This window comes from Lathyrus oleraceus, chromosome 7 (genome assembly GCF_024323335.1).
Source record: "Lathyrus oleraceus cultivar Zhongwan6 chromosome 7, CAAS_Psat_ZW6_1.0, whole genome shotgun sequence".
NCBI classification, from domain to species: domain Eukaryota; kingdom Viridiplantae; phylum Streptophyta; class Magnoliopsida; order Fabales; family Fabaceae; genus Lathyrus; species Lathyrus oleraceus.
In genome coordinates, this window is record NC_066585.1 from 526412056 (window position 1) to 526435081 (window position 23026).

The following is a 23026-nucleotide window of genomic DNA, read 5'->3' on the forward strand; positions in this document are numbered from 1 at the left end:
AAAGATATATACTGCATGGATTATCGTTGTTTTATTTCTGTTTTGATTATGCTGTTCGGATCAAATCACACTACAACAAACAAGACCTTAGACAGCGCTTTTTTTAGCCTTAGACAGCGCTTTAAAGCGCTGTCTAAACCTCCGCTGCTAAAGGTTTAGACAGCGTTTTTTTAAATCTTAAAAGCGCTGTCTAAGCCCCCCCTTAGACAGCGCTTTGGCCAAAAGCGCTTTCTAAGACCCTCCTATTTTAATTTTTTTAGGTATACCTTAGACAGCGCTTTTCAAAAAGCGTTGTCTAAGCCCCCCCCCCCCCCCCCCCTTAGACAGCGCTTTTGCCTAAAGCGCTTTCTAAGACCCTCCTATTTTAATTTTTTTAGATATACCTTAGACAGCGCTTTTCAGAAAGCGCTGTCTAAGCCCCCCCCCCCCCCCTTAGACAGCGCTTTTGCCTAAAGCGCTTTCTAATCCCCCCCTTAGACAGCGCTTTTTACAGAAGCGCTGTCTAAGGTATACGAAAATTTTTGAAGCTTTTGTTTTAAACCACATTTTTTCCAGGTTTATAAACCAGAATTTCTACCTGTTTTCAACCAGATTTTGACAGACAATTATCACATTTTATACATGCCATTTTGGCCTTTTTTCTACCAATTTTTGGCTAACAAATATATATATATATACCAATTCAAACCAATTTTGCCTTAAATGTATCAAAATATATACAAATTTATGTACACATTTACAAGTCATTACATATACTACAAATGTACACATTAATTACACAAATTTATGAAAAAACATTGAGCTCTATCATGAATTGACACCACTCCTCTTTGATTTCGTCCACTTGATCCTTTGTATAAAATGCACACTTGAATTCCTCAAAGTACTACATAATAATATAACATATTTTGAATTAATTCCAACTATTTAATTATATGAGATATGTGTAAATATAAAAATAACTCATAAGTTAGAAATACGTACATCGGTGGGAATCATTAATCGGCCCAAAGCAAGAGTATCTCGCATAAACCTCAACATGAAATACCCGCAATCTATTTGATTACGTTGTTGAGGACACTACATATGAAAAAAAAATATGGATTATAAATCCTAAGTTTTATCAAGTGTCATCACTAATATAATAAAAAATGTGGTAATTAAAAATATACCGCCACTTTAATCCATGTAATGGAGTTGGCGCCCCTCCTTGAGGTTTGGATATCTCGTTGGGCCCGAAAAGCTTGTAGGACGCTAATAAAATAAAAATGAAGCAATTAGAACAATTCACATAAACTAAGAAAATTTTTGAACATTCTCACTTACGTGTCAATTAGGACCTTCATATCCGGGTATGTTGTCCAATCATTTCCTAACGAGTCAAGATAATACACAATTTCTCGGATAGGATTGATTGCGAGCAACAACCAATGTCCACTGTAATGATTAGGCAAATGTTAGATGGTAACTTGGAAAATAATTATAATAGATGAATTTAGAATGAAATGCTAACCCGGTATTAAACGGTATAAAAAACAACTTCTCCGCATCTTTATTGTCCATGAGGATCCGAAGAACGTACTCCGTCACGGTATCCGGTCTATTTAAGATTAAACCTAAGTTGACGGTCGCGGGTGCTAAGAATCCGAATGACTCGTCCAAACCATTGGGGCGCATCAATTTGTCATACGTACAAAAACCTAATATAAAAACATCATTAACACCTCTTTTGAAACATAAAGTAAACCGGATTAACATAAAGTAAACATCATTAACATAAGTTGTTTAATTAATAAAACAAAGTAGACCGGATTTACCTAATATATGTATTGACAACGTTGACGCCGATTTCTTCATGACCAAAAACTTGCATGAAGTCTTCATTACCAATCATTTGGTCGTAATCAAAGCCGAAAATCCCTACCTCCATATGTACATTCCGAACACCTCCGGTCGGTATATCGGTCATCTCTAGAAATGTCCTGAGGCACGACCTATACTTGGTGGTAGGTTTTTTCCTAGCTACGGTCTTCTTAGCACCAGAACTTTTTACCCGTGCGGAGGCGTTGCTAACCTCCTTTTTTTGTTGTGCGGAGGCATTGCTAACCTCATTTTCTTGAAGCTACATGTCATATAAATAGTTAGATCAAATTAAGAATGTAACAACTTCCATGAATATATGTCATATAATTGTATATTACCTCTTTTCTTGAAACCGTGGACTCGGTATGCCGTGGAATCGCATTATCTTTTGATTTGGATTTTGTGGGAGTCTATTTAACATAACCAAGGAAAATATGTAAGTAAAATTTTAAGCATAAATTTTAAACTTTGAATATACACATTAAAGCTAACATAAGTTTTAAGCATACCTCATATCCTACGCATATGAGGTTTGTCGGCCATGCAACAAACGAACCTACTGCTTCGTGCACCGTTGTTGCATCCGAATCGTCGCTAGGATATGGTAATGCTGCATTCGGCTCAACTGCAATATCAACTGATACCTTCAAACATCCAGCAGGGAGCTCTCTAGTGTGGAGTAATACTCCGCTAACGTTATGCACTTTTCCCTTGCCAACCATTCGATAGTATGGTGACGACAAATACAGCTGACAATGGGAAATGCCCTAAAACCAATAATAACAAGAAATCGTTAATGTGTATATATGTCAAATACATAATTTAAGCAAATAGTTCAATTTAAGACAATTATATGTAATTACCTCTGGAATGTTCGGCTGAAAGGTACAGTTGATACTGTTTTTGTCCGAAGCATCTCTATATACTGTTGAGGCGCTAGCCTCTCTTTCTCTCCTCAATGCATCAAGCTCAGCTTGCATGGCTTCCAATCTTGCATGAAGCTCCCGATTACTAGGAGCCTTTCCTTTTTTAATACTCAGGGAGGTCGGAGTGACTCCAAATCCCTTACCCCTCACCCGACCAGAATACTCAGGGACATCTAATGCCCGACTAAGTATGCCCTTTTATCCGACCATCCATTGCCCGCCTTTAAGTTGTACAACTTTAATACCGCAGAAAGTCTTGAGAATTTAGTGCAACCTTTGTACAACGGTTTCTCTGCATCGCTTACCATCCTCTCAAACATTTCAGGACAATCATGAAGATCTTCTTCCAGTGCTTCTACAATCTCTTCAACTCGATCACAATCGTATGTTTCCGTGTCTTTGTCGTATGAAGCATAGGTCGTATTACTTTTTCCACTCGATTCAACATTCTCGTTAATTTTCTCACCATGAAATATCCAACACTGATAACTTTGATCAATTCCATGCCTCAGCAAATGCGATTTCAATCCATGTGCGTCAACCTTACCAATATAACAACAACGCAAGCAAGGACAATGCATTCGTCTGGGGTTTTCAGCGTGTTGAACAACATACTTAACGAATTCCGCAACCCCACTCTCGTACTCTTTGGTCATTCGATCGGCACAGATCCATGTTTTATCCATGGTTTTCCTACTTATTAAAGTAAGCAATTAATCCAGACGAAAATACATAACTAAGGTAGTATCTTTGAATATCCTAACAATTATAAAGTTCAATTCATTTTAAACTTCAAAAACCTATACATAACCAATGTTAATATAAACTTCAATAACGTATCCGATACGCCAATATACCAACTTTAATTACCTCATCACTTTCATTTTTTATATTACAAGAATCAAACTTTTTCTATTACAATATACCTATAAGTATACCTATAACTATATTAGAGTTCGTTCAATCATTTTATGGGAGAAATCTTGTTCCTTTAGAATGAAAGTGAGATGAACAACACTTTCACAGTTAAAAAGAAAAAAAACTACCTATTCAATCTTCAAGTATAATCACTAAGGAAACATGAAGTTTGAACAATATTGAACATCTAAATCCAAGCCTAGTCATGACAGCCCCAACATGCAATGCATTTAAAAACTCATCATGCATACCAAGCAAGTATAAAGAAAATCAAATTGCATACACATATACATACACAATTCAATATACATACATACACAAACTAACAACTCCCAAATCACCAACTATCATTAAACATTGCATTTGTAACACCAGCAACTAACCGATTAGCATAGCATTTTCAACAAACAGTTAACCATAATTATCATAATTATAAATTTCAATGAAGAAACATGTACACCAAAGCATTAGTACATAGCATTACATGGCAAACTTCGTGCACATTAACATAACATACTTTTACTTCTATGACAGTTGCAGACCAAATTTACATAACAAGACCAAGCAATACATATTTTTCAAACAGCATACATCAATTCACGTGCAATCCATTAACACCATTTCAAAAGGGGGCATGAATGCATTGCTAACAATCATTTCCTACAGTAACAACCCTATTAATCATCTTAACAATGGCAGTTGTGGTGGATAGTAAAAATTTGATCAAGATTGCAACAGGGCAATGGACAAACCACAAGCATTGAGTGTAGATTCAAACAGGGCAGCCATATGCTAACACCAACCCATACACATACGTTCAGCCATGGATCTAATTGCACACATACAAGGCTATAATAAACAACAACGGGTCCATTCAAGCAGAGCAATTAACATAGGCAAAACATACAAGTGCAACAAGTATAAAGAAGAAAAACTATTGCAGTAACAATCCAAGTTATTTGAACTCATGGCATTACAATCAAACAAGCACATTTTTAACACCAACATTTCAGTTCAAGCCAAAGTCAAACAAGCAGGCGTTGTGGCATTGCATAACTAGTAAGCTAGCTAACTAACACAATAGCTCAGTTAGCATCATTGACAAATCCAAGAACACTCCAACATTCTAACTTCATTCTATGACAGAAATCCCACTGAGTTCATTAATTTTTCTTATTGTAATTGACAATGGAAATCGACTGTGATAACATCATAAGCATAACTAAACTAACTCTATTCTAAGCCAAGCTAATTATTTAACCATATTGACTAACATCTAACAAGTTAGCATTATGTTAGCATTAGAGCAGAACGTACCGTATTCAACTTCAAAAGATGGAAGAAGAGGAAGAGCATTAGAGCAGAACGTACCGTATTGTTTGGGTGACGGCGGAGGTTCGGAGGTGAGAGGCGAGTGCGGCGGTCGATTGTTTGGGTGACGGCGGAGGGACCCTCGAAGGCGGAAAATAGGGTTTTCGGAAGTTGAAGGAAAATAGGGTGATATGGGGATGTCGTGTTTTGGAGTGTCTGCGTGATGTTGTGTGAGTTGAGAAGAAGGTTATGGCTGATGGAGATTGAGGGGAAGAGGAAATGGCGGAAGTTTGTGACGTGAGTGAAGAAGAGGGAAAACAAAAGAACAGAGAACGAAAGCGCTTTTGTGGTCTGAAATTTTATATTAATTAGACCTTAGACAGCGCTTTTGTGGAAAGCGCTTTCTAAGGTATGCCTTAGACAGCGCTTTCCAAAAGCGCTTTCTAAACCCCCCCTTAGACAGCGCTTTTGGTTTTAATTTTTTTTTTTAATTTAAAGACTTTAGACAGCGCTTTATCAAAAGCGCTGACTAAGGTCTATATTTAAAAGCGCTTTCTAAAAGCGCTGTCTAAGGGGGGTCTTAGACAGCGCTTTTAGAAAGCGCTGTCTAAGACCCCCCCTTAGACAGCGCTTTCATTATTTTCTTGGAACATTTTCCGTGTTTTATTTTAATTTTAACCTTAGACAGCGCTTTCTTTTAAAAGCGCTGTCTAAGATGCGCTGTTAAAAGTCATTTTTGGCGTAGTGTCATGTCGATATGTTGTTTGCATATATGTGTGCATTATGCGTGACATTTGTGTTAGTTTGATTTGGTTGCGATTATTGCATTCTTGCATTAGCAATATTGTCGGATTTTTTGCCTAGCACGTTTAAAATTTAATTTTACCTTATGTTTTACTTTGATAATTTTGAATTCGCATGTTTTTATCATCTTGCGATGATCACGATAAGTGTAGAAATCTAATGGTTGACTTTATTGGTTTACGTGTGATTCTTTAATTTGTTATGATTGTGTTTCGATTTTACATGAGTTTGATGGTTTAGCATAACAGTAATCTATTTTTTGTGCACTTACCCTTTCACATTTCGAATTGCAACTTTGTGCTTTCATTTGATTTTATTATATTATTGCTTCTTGATTCGACTTGCAACCAACGTCGTCATGCTTAGATCATATTTAATTTCTTGTGGTTGCCTTTACACGTCTTCGCATACGCGATTTGATTCGCGTCTTTGCATCATGATTTTAATCCGCGCATTTTTCTTTTCACTTTACTTTTCCGAAAGTGAGGGGGGGGGGGCATAAAAAACACAGAACGACGTCACTCAATGAAAATTGAGAAGAGAAGGAAGTACTTCCCTCTATGTGCATCAATCCTTCATTAAAATAACAATCTCATAGCTGCTGAATTGTTCTTTCGCGGAATCGCCACGCGATGTGTGTGTTTGAGTTGCGTTCTTGTGCGCTGTTTACCAATTACGAATATGTCAGATTTGAGTTGTAATTATATTGTATCACTGCTGAAAATAGTGAAAAAGATATATATTGCATGGATTGTCGTTGTTTTATTTATGTTTTGATTATGTTGTTCAGATCAAATCATGTCGATATGTTGTTTGCGTATATGTGTGGATTATGCGTGACATTTGTGTTAGTTTGATTTAGTTGCGATTATCGCATTCTTGCATTAGCAATATTGTCGGATTTTTTGCCTAGCACATTTAAAATTCAATTTTACCTTACGTTTTAATTTGATAATTTTGAATCTGCATATTTTTTATTCATCTTGCGATGATCACGATAAGTGTAGAAATCTAATGGTTGACTTTATTGGTTTACGTGTGATTCTTTAATTTGTTATCATTGTGTTTCAATTTTACATGAGTTTGATGGTTTAGCATAACAATAATCTATTTTTTGTGCGCTTACCAATTTGCATTTTGAATTGCAACTTTGTGCTTTCATTTGATTTTATTATATTGTTGCTTCTTGATTCGACTTGCAACTAACGTCGTTATGCTTAGATTAGATTTAATTTCTTGTGGTTGCCTTTATTGTGTATGCTCTTGTATTTTTTATATTTTTTTTATCCTTGTTGAATGCTTGTATATATATTTGATTCTTGTGGCGTTTGATTACGCCTTGTGCTTGAGTTCATGTCACTACACTTGAACTCGCACCCCTTTGCGATCAAATTCGCACCCTTTGTATTATTTTTCGTATCCATCACTTTAACCATCGATTTCAATTCATTTCTAACCACTTACTAGAATCATTTTCAAACTATTTTGCAATGCAAGTCAAATGTTTGATCCAACGTCAAGCTATTTTCAAAATCATCTAAAAACTAAGCCATTTCAAACCTTTCTTTTCAAACCATTTTCACTATCTTAACTTCTCAAACATTTCACCTTCAAACCTTTTTTAGCATTTCAAACCATTTTTTTAAATCACCTTTTTGTAAACGTTAATCAAATGTTTGATCCAATGTCAAACCATTTTTCCAATGAAAATAAAAAACATTTAATTCTTATTAAACGTTTTTAATAAAGATGGAAAAGAAACATGATGGATACCACGAGCTCCAGAGACTAGGATTCGAGATGGATATGTCGCCCATCCAAGCTCTCGCCATCATTCAAAACCTTCAACACGACTTTTTCAAACCTTTTCTTAATCAAACCTCAAAACATCTAAAAAAATATCAAACTATTTTGCAAATAAGATGGAAAATCAACGTGGTGCATACCACGAGCTCTAGAGGTTATGACTCGAGATGGATATCTCGCCCATCCAAGTTCTCGCCATTACTCAAAACACATCCAATACATCAAAATCTTTTCTCGCTGCCACGTGATTGATCCTAAAACCCTTTTCATAAACGAAACATATTTTGTCTCGAGACGATGCAAAAGCAATGTTTCGTCCACTTGAACGTGCGAGTAAGCTAGCGATGTTACCCGCGAATGTTGATTTGTAAATCCATTTAAATGTGATGTAAATTTCTCTTTTCCACTTGTTTTGGGTAAGTAATGTTTTCTGTCGAATGTGACAAAATAACTTTCGCTAAAATCGACCAACAAACAAATATTTTCTACCCGGAACTATGTAGCATTGAGTTCTCAGTCGCACCCGAAGATACGTAGGAGCGAGATTTAAAGTCTCGTCAAGCACCCTAATAAAAAATAAACTTTTTAGTCCTATTATTGTCCTTTTTAATAACTCGAGAAGCCTAACATTTCAAGCTAACACTGACGCGAACAACTAACCAAATTATTCCCGTTGAGTACAACGGATGTGAGGGGTGCTAATACATTCCCCTTGTGTAATCGTGTCCCGAACCCTGATTTGGTTGTGACGATCAATATCATTGTCGTTCTTTTAGGGTTTTATCGATATTTTATCTTCCCCTCTTTGGGAATAAATAAATTTCGGTGGAGACTTTGTTAAGCCCATCCGGCGAGCGTGCTATTGCGTTTCGCGAGGTCGTATTCTTTTTTTCGTGGTCCGACACTTGTATTGAAATATTTATTAATAATAAAAGGTACTTCTTTGTTATGTTTGTTTTTCTAAAATAATAAAATCACTAGAATAGCTAGTCCATTTAATGAAACATTAAATGTGACTTAATCATGAGATCCTAATAAACACAAGGACAATATTCTTAAAGTATCCCTAGTAGATTTTTATTGTGAAATGGGATAATAGTAAAGTATTGAGACTATTACGTGGATTTGATCATATCTCATGGATCATGGATAAAGAGTTATCAAGTCTTCAGATAGGTATAAATGTTAAGAGTAATATTTATATCGGATTGACCCACCATAAGAACACTACATAAAACTAGCGTTCAGACGGGCACTCCTGTGCCCGTCTGCCCGCTTTTTTTAATGCGCACAACAGAGAAAAATAAGTGTCAGTTTTTCTTTTTATGAGGTTTCTATTGTAGGTCGCATTAAAAATAATATTATTACATTCTGAAAATGGTAAACAAAGATATTGAAAATTATATCGAAGCATGCAAAATACTATTGATACTATGTAATCAATGACGTTCTTTAAGAGGAATGCTGAACATGAAATCTCTATTCGAAGTATTTTCTTTTTCCCTGCAATTGTTTTCCGTAGCAAAGAAAAATGTAAGATTCTCAAATTAGAATTTTTTTAGATAAAAAGATAGTAAAAATAATAGTAAGTAGTGTAATAGAGTTTTTTTTACCTTATAAAGATTCAAATCAATTCTTCGTACATCCTTTTATCAATGCGCTATTGAGATTTAAAAAACTACAAATATATGACGGAATGTCATATCATCAAAGAAATACATTCAAAACATTTAACTCGCTTGAATATAATATGAGTTATTGTGACAAAAAAAATGTATACCTGGAGAATGAAGATACTTTGTTTTAGTCTAGATTTGGTAGAGCAACAACTATGACTTGTTTATGAATTACTTGGATTTCTGGTAAAAAAGGAAAACAATGTACTTAGTAAATATATATGGTTTTATTTACATAAATCACTAATAGAAGTTAAATTCATGCATTCAACAACTATGACTTGTCTCTTGATATTTTTTTATGTAATTTTGATTTTAATATATATTGTTTTTGTAAAAAACGTTGTAATATGGTCTCTCTCTCTCTTTGTCTCTCTCTCTCTCTCTCTAAGGACTCAATCCACTATAATCAAAACTTGATTACAAACTCCACAAAGACAAATCATCTTTGTCTTCTTGAGTCTATCTGACTAAAGGATAAAATAATTTTATGGTTGGCTTCTGCCACGTCTCTCTCTCTCTCTCTCTCTCTCCTAAATTTATGATATCATCATTTGGAGTAATTAAAAATGATGATATGTCATACATATATGGGACCACTCAAGTTGATTAATAGTTTATAGGTCATTAATTGAATAACAAAAGAATATTCAAAATTACAAATTAATTTATAAAACAAATATTTACATGAACTTTATAGATTCACCGAAATTGAATAACAAAATAATATTGCCTTTTTTTCCATGCTTTGTTGTCTTGTTCCTATAATATTTATTCATAAGCCTACAAATCATAATGATACTTTTGTTAGCATGAAATTGAAACATAAAATAAAATTTAAAAAACATTCGTAAGACCAATACAACAACACACAGCAAAATTCATCTTCCTTTTTATTTTTTATTTTTTTTAAATTATTCATCCCCAAACTCTATACTAAACAAATACTAATTTCTTAGAATATTTTTTATTCCAATTTCCCATGATAAGACTTCCTATTTCACTCATAAATCCAAATAATTTTCAGTGGAATGCAAAAATACCTTTTGGCAATTCCCATTAAAGATTTCTTGCATCCCCTATGCAATGTTGATGGGAAGAAAATCCTTTCATCCTCAAGAATTCTCGTCGTATGCTCGATTTTGCGGTTATATTTTCTTTTCTAACGTGTATTATTTTTATTGTTTTAAGTGTTCAATCGAGGAGTTTTATAGTAGTTTGTTGAGTGTGATAGTCGTTTAGTCATTAAATGATAGGGGTAAAAAGGAAAGAAAAAAAAGCCATATCAAACTTGTGTATTCCTATTATATATTGTTATAAATTATCGATTATAGATATATATCATATCAAGAATCAATGAAAACTATGACATTCCATTACAAACTAATATTTACACTACGCCAAATAAGGGAAAAGATGGCGCTTTTTTTTGGCCTATAACAGCGCTTTAAAGCGCCCTCTAATTTGGCGCTGGCATAGGTAAAGACAGCGTTTTTTTTCCTGGTGAAAGCGCTGTCTAAAGTGGCTCTTTAAGCCCTTTAAGGGCCACTTTAGAGGGCGCTTTTTAAAGAAAGCGCCCTCTAAAGTGGAAACATTTAAGGGTTTAGAGGGCGCTTTTACTGGAAAGCGCCCTCTAAAGTGGAAACTTTTAAGGGTTTAGAGGGCGCTTTTACTGGAAAGCGCCCTCTAAAGTGGAAATTTAAAGGGTTTAGAGGGCGCTTATTTTGGGAAGCTCCCTCTAAAGTGGGTGGTTATTTAAATTTTTTTTTTAAAAAGCGCTATATTTATTTATTTATTTTAGACAACCTGTATATTGAAGCAGTACACCCAAAACTGTATAATTTGAAGCCCTTTTTCACACATTGCATTCAACAAGCCTTATATACAACAATCCATACATATACAACAATCCACTGATATATAATCGTTTAACTTCTAAAGATTCTAAATATACAACCAATTCATAACTTAAAAAGAAATAAAACTAAGTAGCAAAAGCATCTCTGAGATGTATGTTTTTTTTGCTAGCAGCAGTCTTCTTAGCAACAACCTCTTTTTGTTCAATATCAATAGCATGAACCTAAAATATCATAAAATTAGTTAGGTGATGTATAAGATCAAGAATTAACATTTTCTATGCATAAATATCATATAATTGTGTTTATACCTTTTTTTTGATGCAACTGACTCGATTTGCTGCGTAATCCCCTTATATTTTTGGTCCCTTATCTTTTGAAGATAGAATTGATATTTGTTTAGATGGACATGTTCCATTGTCGTAGAGGGATACTTTCAAATATCCAGCATCATCATCTACGCGAATGAGGCTTGACGACAATGGAACATCTCCATCTAAACAAATATCAATTGATACTTTCAAGTATCCCTTGCCCCTTGCACGAATGATTGACTTCATAATAGCCATTTTACCTGTAATAAAGAAAACAATTAAAATCAGATGACAAATGTAAAAACAATTAAAATCATAAAAGTCATTTTACCTGTAATAAAGAAAACAATTAAAATCATTTGACCTGTACCTTTTTCACTAAGTTCTCTTTCTTTTCTTGGTTGGAATATGTTCTACATGTCTCTTAACAACATGGACGGTTGGATTGATCCAAATACCCTCATTATGATCATTTCTAATATATGAATCATTTGATATAATATTCTCATCTTGATCATTTCTGGTAAACGATTCAATCTCAACATCAATATCACTTTGATCTCCAGTGTTTTCATCAATTACTTTGTTGGAAAAAAGAACTATAGACCATTTTGTACTTTTCGGATCATTGACATAGAACACTTGTCTAGCTTGAGAGGCTAGAATAAAAGACTCATCTTTGTATCCCACCCTATTAAGATCCACTTGCAAAAATCCTGACTTATCCATTCGAATGCCGTTATTATTTTCAACCCACTTGCAACCAAATATAGGAATCTGAAACTTCTCATAATCAAACACCAAAATGCGCTCGATAACACCAAAATACGACAGATTTGCAAATTTGGGGTTTAAGTCCTTCACACTTGATATGTGCATTGCTTCAGCTACCACGGTGACACCACTATTCTGCATAGTACTTTTATCATCTTGTTCTTTGGTATAAAATGTGTATCCATTAATCGCGTATGCGCTATAAGAAAAAACATGGAAACTTGGACCATATGCTAAGCATCTCAACCTTTCTGTTATTGAAGCGGGATCTGAATAATACTTTGAATAAATATGATCCTTAAACCAAGGTATAAAACATCGATTGTGCTCTCGTACTATCCAATTTTCATTTCTATTGGGATTTAAACCTCGGAGAACATCCTTGTGAATTTCAACATACGGCTCAACCTCATTCTCATTGTGCAGAACATACAAATGCACTTGATCCCGTTCGACCCTTGATACTGCCACGATTTTATTTCCAATTAGATTTTTTCCTTCTTTCTTTTCGACAAGCTGAGACTTGGGGAGTCCGATTGACTGAACATTAGACAAATATTCAGTACAAAACTCAATCGCTTCTTCAACAATGTATCTTTCAACCATACAACCTTCTGGTCGACTTCGGTTCTTCACGTACCCTTTTAATATTTTCATATAACGTTCAACAGGGTACATCCATCTCATATAAGCTGGTCCACACAATTGTGTCTCTTTCACAAGATGAACAACTAGATGTACCATTATGTCAAAAAATGATGGAGGAAAAAACATTTCAAGCTCACACAAAGTAATAACGATTTCTTTTTGCAACATTGGTAAGATCGCAGGATTGATCACCTTACTGCAAATTGACTTGAAGAAAGAACACAACTTAGTTATAGAGCTTCTTACTTTTTCTGGAAGAATAGAACGTATACCTATTGGGAGAAAATGTTCCATTATAACATGGCAATCATGGGTCTTTAAACTCTTTAACTTGAGGTCTTTCATAGACACAAGTCTTCTAATATCTGAAGAGTACCCTTCTAGAACTTTAACTTCACTTAGAAACTTACACAATGTTTTTTTCTCCTTTCTAGATAGAGTATAAGCAGCAGGCGGTAGATATGTTCGTTTTCCTTTCTTCAAGGGTCCTAATTCAGTTCTTATTCCCATCGCTATCAAGTCCTTTCTTGCCTTAAGGCCATCCTTAGACTTTCCTTGTATATTGAGTAACGTGCCAATAACACTTTCAAATACATTTTTTTCAATATGCATAACATCAAGAAAATGTCTCACATACAAGGACTTCCAATACGGCAATTCAAAAAAAACTGACCTCTTCTTCCACCCACTTTTGACAAGTGTCTGGGCAAAAGGCTTGCCAAACTGAGTATCCAAATCTTTCACCTTTTCAAAAATTTGATCACCCGTCAATATAGGTGGAGCTCTGCCTTGTTCTGTCTCTCCATTGAACGCCTTTCTCCATCCACGGTAGTGATGATTTAAATTTAAGAATCTCCGATGACCGAGAAAGACATTCTTCTGACCAAACTCCAAGCGCTTCCAATCTGTTTTATCTTCACAAATAGGACACGCACATTGACCTTTTATGCTATACCCTGATAGATTTCCGTATGCTGGAAAATCATTAATTGTGCCAAACAACATCGCCCTCAAGTTGAAACTTTCTTTCCTATATCCATCATAAACCTCCACACCGGTCTCCCACAAAATCTTTAAATCTTCGATTAAGGGCTTCAAGTACACGTCTATGTCATTCCCTGGTTGTTTAGGTCCAGAAATCAACATAGACAACATCATGTACTTACGCTTCATACATAGCCATGAAGGTAGGTTATAAATCATAATAATCACAGGCCATGTACTGTGTGAGATACTCTGGATACCGTGTAGGTTCATTCCATCAGTAGATAATGCCAAGCGAAGGTTTCTTGATTCTTCTCCAAATTCAGGATAATCATTATCAATTTTCAACCACTGTGGTGAATCTTCCGGATGTCGATACTTTCCATCTATAATTCTTTCATCTGCATGCCAGGTCAAGTGTCTTGAATCGGTTTCACTACGAAACATGCGTCTAAATCTCGGAATAACAGGAAAATACCACAAGACTTTTGCTGGAGACAACTTGCTCTTATATCGCGAGACACCGCATTTAGGACACTCATTTAACGATGCATACTCATTTCGAAACAAAACGCAATCGTTTGGACATGCATGTATCTTATCATAGCTCATGCCAATAGAGCACAACATCTTTTTGGTCTCATATGCTCGATTGGGAAGAACATTATCCTCAGGAAGCATATCTTTCAAAAGGGCTAATAACTCTGTGAAACTTTTATCCGACCATCCATTGCCCGCCTTTAAGTTGTACAACTTTAATACCGCAGACAATCTTGTGAATTTAGTGCAACCATCATACAAAGGTTTCTCTGCATCACTTACCAACCTCTCAAACATTTCGGGACAATCCTTAAGATCTCCTTCAAGTGCTTCTGCAATCTCTTCAACTCGATCACAATCGTATGTATCTGCGCCACTATAGTTTGAGGCATAGGTCGTACTATCCCCCGGTTCAACATTCTCGTTACTTTTCTCACCATGCAAATTCCAACATGTATAACTTCGATCAATTCCATGCCTCATTAGATGCGATGTCAACTGAACTGCGTCAACCCGTTTCCCATAACAACAACCCAAGCAAGGACATATCATTCTACTGGGGTCTTCGGCGTGCGCAACGACAAACTTAACGAATTCTGATACCCCATTCTCGTACTCTTTCGACAATCGATTGGAAGACATCCATGTATTATCCATTACTAATTAGAATAAACAAAAAACAATTTCAGAAGAGAAACCAAAAATGGGATGAGACAAAACAATTTCACTTTATTGAGTTAGTCTCTGTGCAGGGCATTCATGTCTCCATTTACTCTATCAAATAACATCCATACCTAAACTTCTTAAGTTACTAGCTACGCTATGTACGCTAAGTTACTAGAATCAAAGGTTTCTAATGTCTCTATAATGCAACCATAACCGAACCCTAACAACAGTCTTTGAATGTGATTCATAGCGATATCAAATTCAGCAATTTAAAAACCAACCGTCAATTGCCTAATAAACCCAAACTATTTAAATGACTATGAATATTGAAACTTTACAGGTCGAAACAAACGTAGCATAGACAACAATAACATGAAACTGAAATGGGGCAAAGCTAAAACAAAGCAATAGTGCAAGTAATAATGTATGCATCGTGTACCTTTGATTGGTAGAAGGAGGAAACGTCGTAGATCTAACAGAGGTGGAAGGAGAACGCCTTAGAACCCTAACGTGAAAAAGAACGAAAATAATAGAGAGTGAAATAACAAAACGCGCAGTATGTTATAATTTTAATGTTTACTAAAGGGGACCTTAGAGGGCGCTTGTGGAAAAAAAGCGCCCTCTAAAGGGGGCCTAAGAGGGCGCTTATGGAAGCGCTCTCTAAGGCTTTCCAGAAGCGCTTTATAAACTGGAAATGCACATGGACTTATAACAGCGCTTTATTAAAAGCGCCCTCTAAGGGTAACCTTAGAGGGCGCTTTCTAAAAAGCGCCATGTATTGTTGTCCCTCTATCTCCTCCTTATTTTTTCGCTTCACCTTAGAGGGCGCTTTATTACAAAAGCACCCTCTAAAGTGCGCTGTCTATTGCTCCTTATTTTTTCGCTTCACTTTAGAGAGCGCTTTTGTAATAAAGCGCCCTCTAAGGTGCGCTGTCTATTCCAGTTTTTGGCATAGTGTTATTAAAAAAAGATGAGGTATAAAAATTAAAAAACAATATACTGGTTCAATAAAACTCTTAATCTCAACAACAAACACTTAATATGATAGTTATCTTTATCTTATAAAATTCAACAAAGAGTATTTAACCCAATAATACAAAACAACCTTGTTGCATACTCATGAAAAGAGTAAGTGGAGATGAAGATGGACATGAGATTGAGTTTGGTCTTAACCTTTAAGAGATCAACAATTGCTTCTCAAATTTAGCTTCTATGGTATAGACAATTTTCCAAATTTACTTTAACAAACTATATAAAAGCACATAAAGTGGATTAGTATAAAATTTGTGCAAAATTAAAAATTGTCAATTTCATAGAGCCTTGCCTTTTTATTCAAATTTTGAGATTTGTGGAAGAAAAAATTTGAGATCTGTGGAAGAATAAACATTACAGGTAACATGGAATTATGGATGAAAAAGTTGAAGAATAAATTAGAAAACTAAACTTGATAATTTAACTAAAAGAATCATTGTTTCTACTAAGAGACCAGGAAATATTTAATTTAGTTCAATTATCAAAAGCTATATCATATCAAAATAGATACTTCGCTAAATACAAAATACTTACTGTAAATCTAAGGCATTCAGTTGTTTGGAATTTTCCACTATGAAAATTAATAATATCTTGATAATCAATTTGCATGCCCTCACGAAGCCTCCATATCCCACTCACAACATAGTCACCAAGTAATGTCACATTCCGTATCTACATGGGCTTCCCACTTCTGTTTTCATTGCACTGTGTCCATTTTTCCTATTCAAACATTAAAAAGAATATTTAATAGAAACATTTTTGAAAATAAAATATAAAGATAGGGCGAGAGTGAATTGCATTTTTAATGCAAAAGAAGTTATATTTCTTCCATTATGATTTTGGTAAAATAAAATATACATGAATAAATTATAAAGCAACAAAAACCTATCTTTCTTCCTAACAAACACAGTTACATTTTGACAGATTAAAAAAAAACATTAGTTATATTCATAATGTGTTTGATAGTGACGGACATTAATGTTTCATCCATAATTCCATGTTACAGGTAATGTTTCAATACTTATTTTCATATGATATATAAACTGCCACAAATTGAAGCTTTTTAAAAAATCTAAACTGCCACAAACTAAAGCCTTTTATTTTATAAAAAAAGTGAATTGTGTCTTTGTTCCATTTTGAAATTAATGTTTCCGGTTAAATAAAATCTATTACAAAATACAGTTACTATTAATAGAAGTTGAGGGGTAATTAAGGAATAAATTAAGGTCATACCAAAATTCTCTATCCCCTTTATATATAGTTATAGATATTATGTAAGTGTCTTAAGTTATTATCAAGGAGATAATGGTGTATACCACCCTTCGATCTAAAACCCCCGTGTTCAATATATACACAAGGGCAAAAGGATAATTGTAAACACAAACACTATCACGGAACTATTTTGTTGGATCACATGATATTTTCGTGACTTGGGTAGCAATGATATGCTACTAGATACCACTTATTGTTCATTATATTAAATGTGTGATTTAGAATAATTTCCACGTCACGAGAACCTACAAGGTCACACACATAAGGACAAATTTATGATAGATAAAATGAATAAGGGAAATGAGAAACACCATAGGGTATATTGTACTTAAGAGAATTACGAAACAGCGTAAGGTACAATGCACTTAAGTGAGTTATGTGAGTGCAATATCATTTAGATGTATTTTGTATGATGTCAAAACTATGCTACTTTATCTTTTATGTATATTGGACGGTATCTTCTGATTCTCTATGTCCATCTTAGAATTAGGAAGCATAAAAGAATTTGGAAACAACTTGGAAAATGTCTCATGCATAAAAAATGCATGAAAACTATTTTTTTGGTGAAAAATTGCATTTTAAGTTGACACATATTGTTTATAGGTTGACACATGTTGTCTACAGGTTGGCGCATGTTGTATACAGGTCGACCTATAGAAACATTTTCACTGATATAGGTCGACACATGCATTTTATAGATCGACGCATATGTTGTAGTATTAAAGCCTGTAACGCTTCTGTTTCATCTATTGACTCCTCAGGTCGACACATAAGAAGCACATATCTGTTACAGGTCGACGCATGACCTTGAACAGGTCGACGCATGATGTTTACAGGTCGATGCATAGATCTTACAGGTTGACCTATACGATAATTTTTTTGAAAAACTCATATTTTCTCCAAGTTATTTGCATTTTCTTTTGCCGTAAATCACCCATGCATATAAATACTTCATACATGCATCATTCTCTAGTAAGGTTTCTAGAGTGAGTAAAACCTACATGAATCCAGGATTTCAAAGCATCTCATCATATTCAATTCAATTTATGCATACACACAATCAAGCTACACATAATCATTTTTTGATTGGGTTCCATCTATATTAGGATTGATAACGTCCAATTAGGTTTGTTGTACCGAGAATATTGGGTTGCGATCTTTGAGGGATTCAAAATAAGAAAACCAAGGTAGGGGTTTTCCTTCAATATCTTTAGGGTTTTAAGGTTTTTAACAATATTGTGCAATTCGAATCCGATTAAGTGAAAGCCTTGAGACTAGGTGTGTCGGCAAGGGAGTAGCGTGAAGCGATGGATCGTGTTGACAAATCTTGGGTTCAACAAGTGTGCGCTTAGGATTAATTCATCCGGGTGAAAGCCTTGAGACAAGGAGGTCGTGAAAGGAAGTACCAATAACAGGTGAATTGAAGCGACATTGTTGGTTACATGATCATATGCTTAGGATTACTTCAGTCGGGTGAAAGCCTTGGGACAAGGGGTGCCTTGCAAGGAAGTAGCAACAACAAGTGAATTGAAGCGGCATGGCTAGTTACTCGATCAAGATTGATCAAGATTTTTGGAGGTGCTAGAGTCAAGAACAAACTTACGATTTATGGGATTTGATTTCTCATATATTCTATTCATACATTTGCAAAGTAAGATTTATTATATTAACATCTCAATTCAAATTCGAATTGAGGGAAGACGTACCCATAGCGAGGTCAATTGGGTAACTTCCTAAACAAATCCTTGCATACTCTCTCTCTCTCTCTCTCTCTCTCTCTCTCTCTCTCTCTCTCTCTCTCTATATATATATATATATATATATATATATATATATATATATATAATTTTTCGACTCACAAATTGTCGATTGCTTTGATCACCAAATAAGCATAGTTTGGATCATAATTTTGATTATATTTTGAATCTTGTGTTTGTTGTATTGATCATTAACCATTTGGTTGTGATTGGATTTCTTTTAGAACAATAAACACCATATAAAATTCCAAACTTTGTTTTTCGCACACTAAGTGTTCGACAAATTGTTTGACTTAGTTTTTTGTGAGTGGATATTGTTGGAGATAGACTTTTACTATTGTAGAGTATTCAATTAGTTGTGCTTAATTGTTATTGATTAACTTGTGATTATTATCATTCTGTTGGTACTCTTACGCATATCCGGGTTTTTCAATAGTAGGTTCGGTTAGACGATTTTGGATCCGGGAAATATTTGAAACTTGCTTCTGCGGCAAAATTATCTAAATCAAAATTTCAAATGAATTTTTAACTTGGGATCTATTCACACCCCTCTAGATCTAGACCTATCGTCTAACAAGTTGTAGAACACCGTAAGGTATAATGCACTTAATGGAATACAAAATACCTATAAGGTACCTTAATGGATCTATTCACCCCCCTCTAGATCTAGACCTATCGTCTAACAAGTTGTAGAACACCGTAAGGTATAATGCACTTATGATGCACTCAAGTAGGCTTTTTCGGCTTGCAACCTACATAAATGGTTCTATAAATAAGAATCTTGTGCATAAGCTTTTTTCACTTTATAAAATTATATTTTAAACCTTATATGTACTCTCTCTCTCTCTCTCTCCTTCTCTATCTATCTATTTGTCTATCTATTTATCTATCTATTTATCTATTTAACTAACTAACTATCTATCTATCTATCTATTTATCTATCTATTTAACTAACTAACTATCTATCTATCTATCTATTTATCTATCTATTTATCTATCTAACTAACTAACTATCTATCTATCTATCTATTTATCTATCTGTCTATCTATCTAACTAACTATCTATCTATCTATCTATCTATCTATCTATCTATCTATCTATCTATCTATCTATCTATCTATCTATCTATCTATCTCTCTATCTATCTATCTATCTATCTATCTATCTATCTCTCTATCTATCTATCTATCTATCTATCTATCTATCTATCTATCTATCTATCTATCTATCTATCTATCTATCTATCTATCTATCTATCTATCTATCTATCTATCTATCTATCTATCTATCTATCTATCTATCTATCTTCTATCTATCTATCTATCTATCATCTATCTATCTATCTATCATCTACTATCTATCTATCTATCTATCTATCTATCTATCTATCTATCTATCTATCTATCTATCTATCTATCTATCTATCTATCTATCTATCTACTATCTATCTATCTATCTATCTTTATCTATCTATCTATCTATCTATATCATCTATCTATCTATCTATCTATCTATCTATCTATCTATCTATCTATCTATCTATATTATCTATCTATCTATCTATCTATCTATCTATCTATCTATCTATCTATCTATCTATCTATCTATCTATCTATCTATCTATCTATCTATCTATCTATCTATCTATCTATCTATCTATCTATCTATCTATCTATCTATCTATCTATCTATCTATCTATCTATCTATCTATCTATCTATCTATCTATCTATCTATCTATCTATCTATCTATCTATCTATCTATCTATCTATCTATCTATCTATCTATCTATCTATCTATCTATCTATCTATCTACTTCTATCTACTATCTATCTATCTATCTATCTATCGCTATCTATCTATCTATCTATCTATCTATCTATCTATCTATCTATCATCTATCTATCTATCTATCATCTATCTATCGCTATCTATCTATCTATCTATCTATCTATCTATCTATCTATCTATCTATCTATCTATCTATCTATCTATCTATCTATCTATCTTCTATCTATCTATCTATCTATCTATCTATCTATCTCTATCTACTATCTATCTATCTATCTATCTATCTATCTATCTATCTATCATCTATCTATCTATCTATCTATCTATCTATCTACATCATCTATCTATCTATCTATCTATCTATCTATCTATCTATCTATCTATCTATCTATATCTATCTATCTATCTATCTTCTCACTATCTATCTATCTATCTATCTATCTATCTATCTATCTATCTATCTATCTATCTATCTATCTATCTATCTATCTATCTATCTATCTATCTATCTATCTATCTATCTATCTATCTATCTATCTATCTATCTATCTATCTATCTATCTATCTATCTATCTATCTATCTATCTATCTATCTATCTATCTATCTATCTATCTATCTATCTATCTATCTTCTATCTATCTATCTATCTATCTATCTATCTATCTATCTATCTATCTATCTATCTATCTATCTATCTATCTATCTATCTATCTATCTATCTATCTATCTATCTATCTATCTATCTATCTATCTATCTATCTATCTATCTATCTATCTATCATCTATCTATCTATCTATCTATCTATCTATCTATCTATCTATCTATCTATCTATCTAATCTATCTATCTATCTATCTATCTATCTATCTATCTATCTATCTATCTATCTATCATCTATCTATCTATCTATCTATCTGCTATCTATCTATCTATCTATCTATCTATCTATCTATCTATCTATCTATCTATCTATCTATCTATCTATCTATCTATCTATCTATCTACTATCTATCTATCTATCTATCTATCTATCTATCTATCTATCTATCTATCTATCTATCTATCTATCTATCTATCTATCTATCTATCTATCTATCTATCTATCTATCTATCTATCTATCTATCTATCTATCTATCTATCTATCTATCTATCTATCTATCTATCTATCTATCTATCTATCTATCTATCTATCTATCTATCTATCTATCTATCTATCTATCTATCTATCTATCTATCTACATCTATCTATCTATCTATCTATCTATCTATCTATCTATCTATCTATCTATCTATCTATCTATCTATCTATCTATCTATCTATCTATCTATCTATCTATCTATCTATCTATCTATCTATCTATCTATCTATCTATCTATCTATCTATCTATCTATCTATCTATCTATCTATCTATCTATCTATCTATCTATCTATCTATCTATCTATCTATCTATCTATCTATCTATCTATCTATCTATCTATCTATCTATCTATCTATCTATCTATCTATCTATCTATCTATCTATCTATCTATCTATCTATCTATCTATCTATCTATCTATCATCTATCTATCTATCTATCTATCTATCTATCTATCTATCTATCTATCTATCTATCTATCTATCTATCTATCTATCTATCTATCTATCTATCTATCTATCTATCTATCTATCTATCTATCTTATCTATCTATCTATCTATCTATCTATCTATCTATCTATCTATCTATCTATCTATCTATCTATCTATCTATCTATCTATCTATCTATCTATCTATCTATCTATCTATCTATCTATCTATCTATCTATCTATCTATCTATCTATCTATCTATCTATCTATCTATCTATCTATCTATCTATCTATCTATCTATCTATCTATCTATCTATCTATCTATCTATCTATCTCTATCTATCTATCTATCTATCTATCTATCTATCTATCATCTATCTATCTATCTATCTATCTATCTATCTATCTATCTATCTATCTATCTACTATCTATCTATCTATCTATCTATCTATCTATCTATCTATCTATCTATCTATCTATCTATCTTCTATCTATCTATCTATCTATCTATC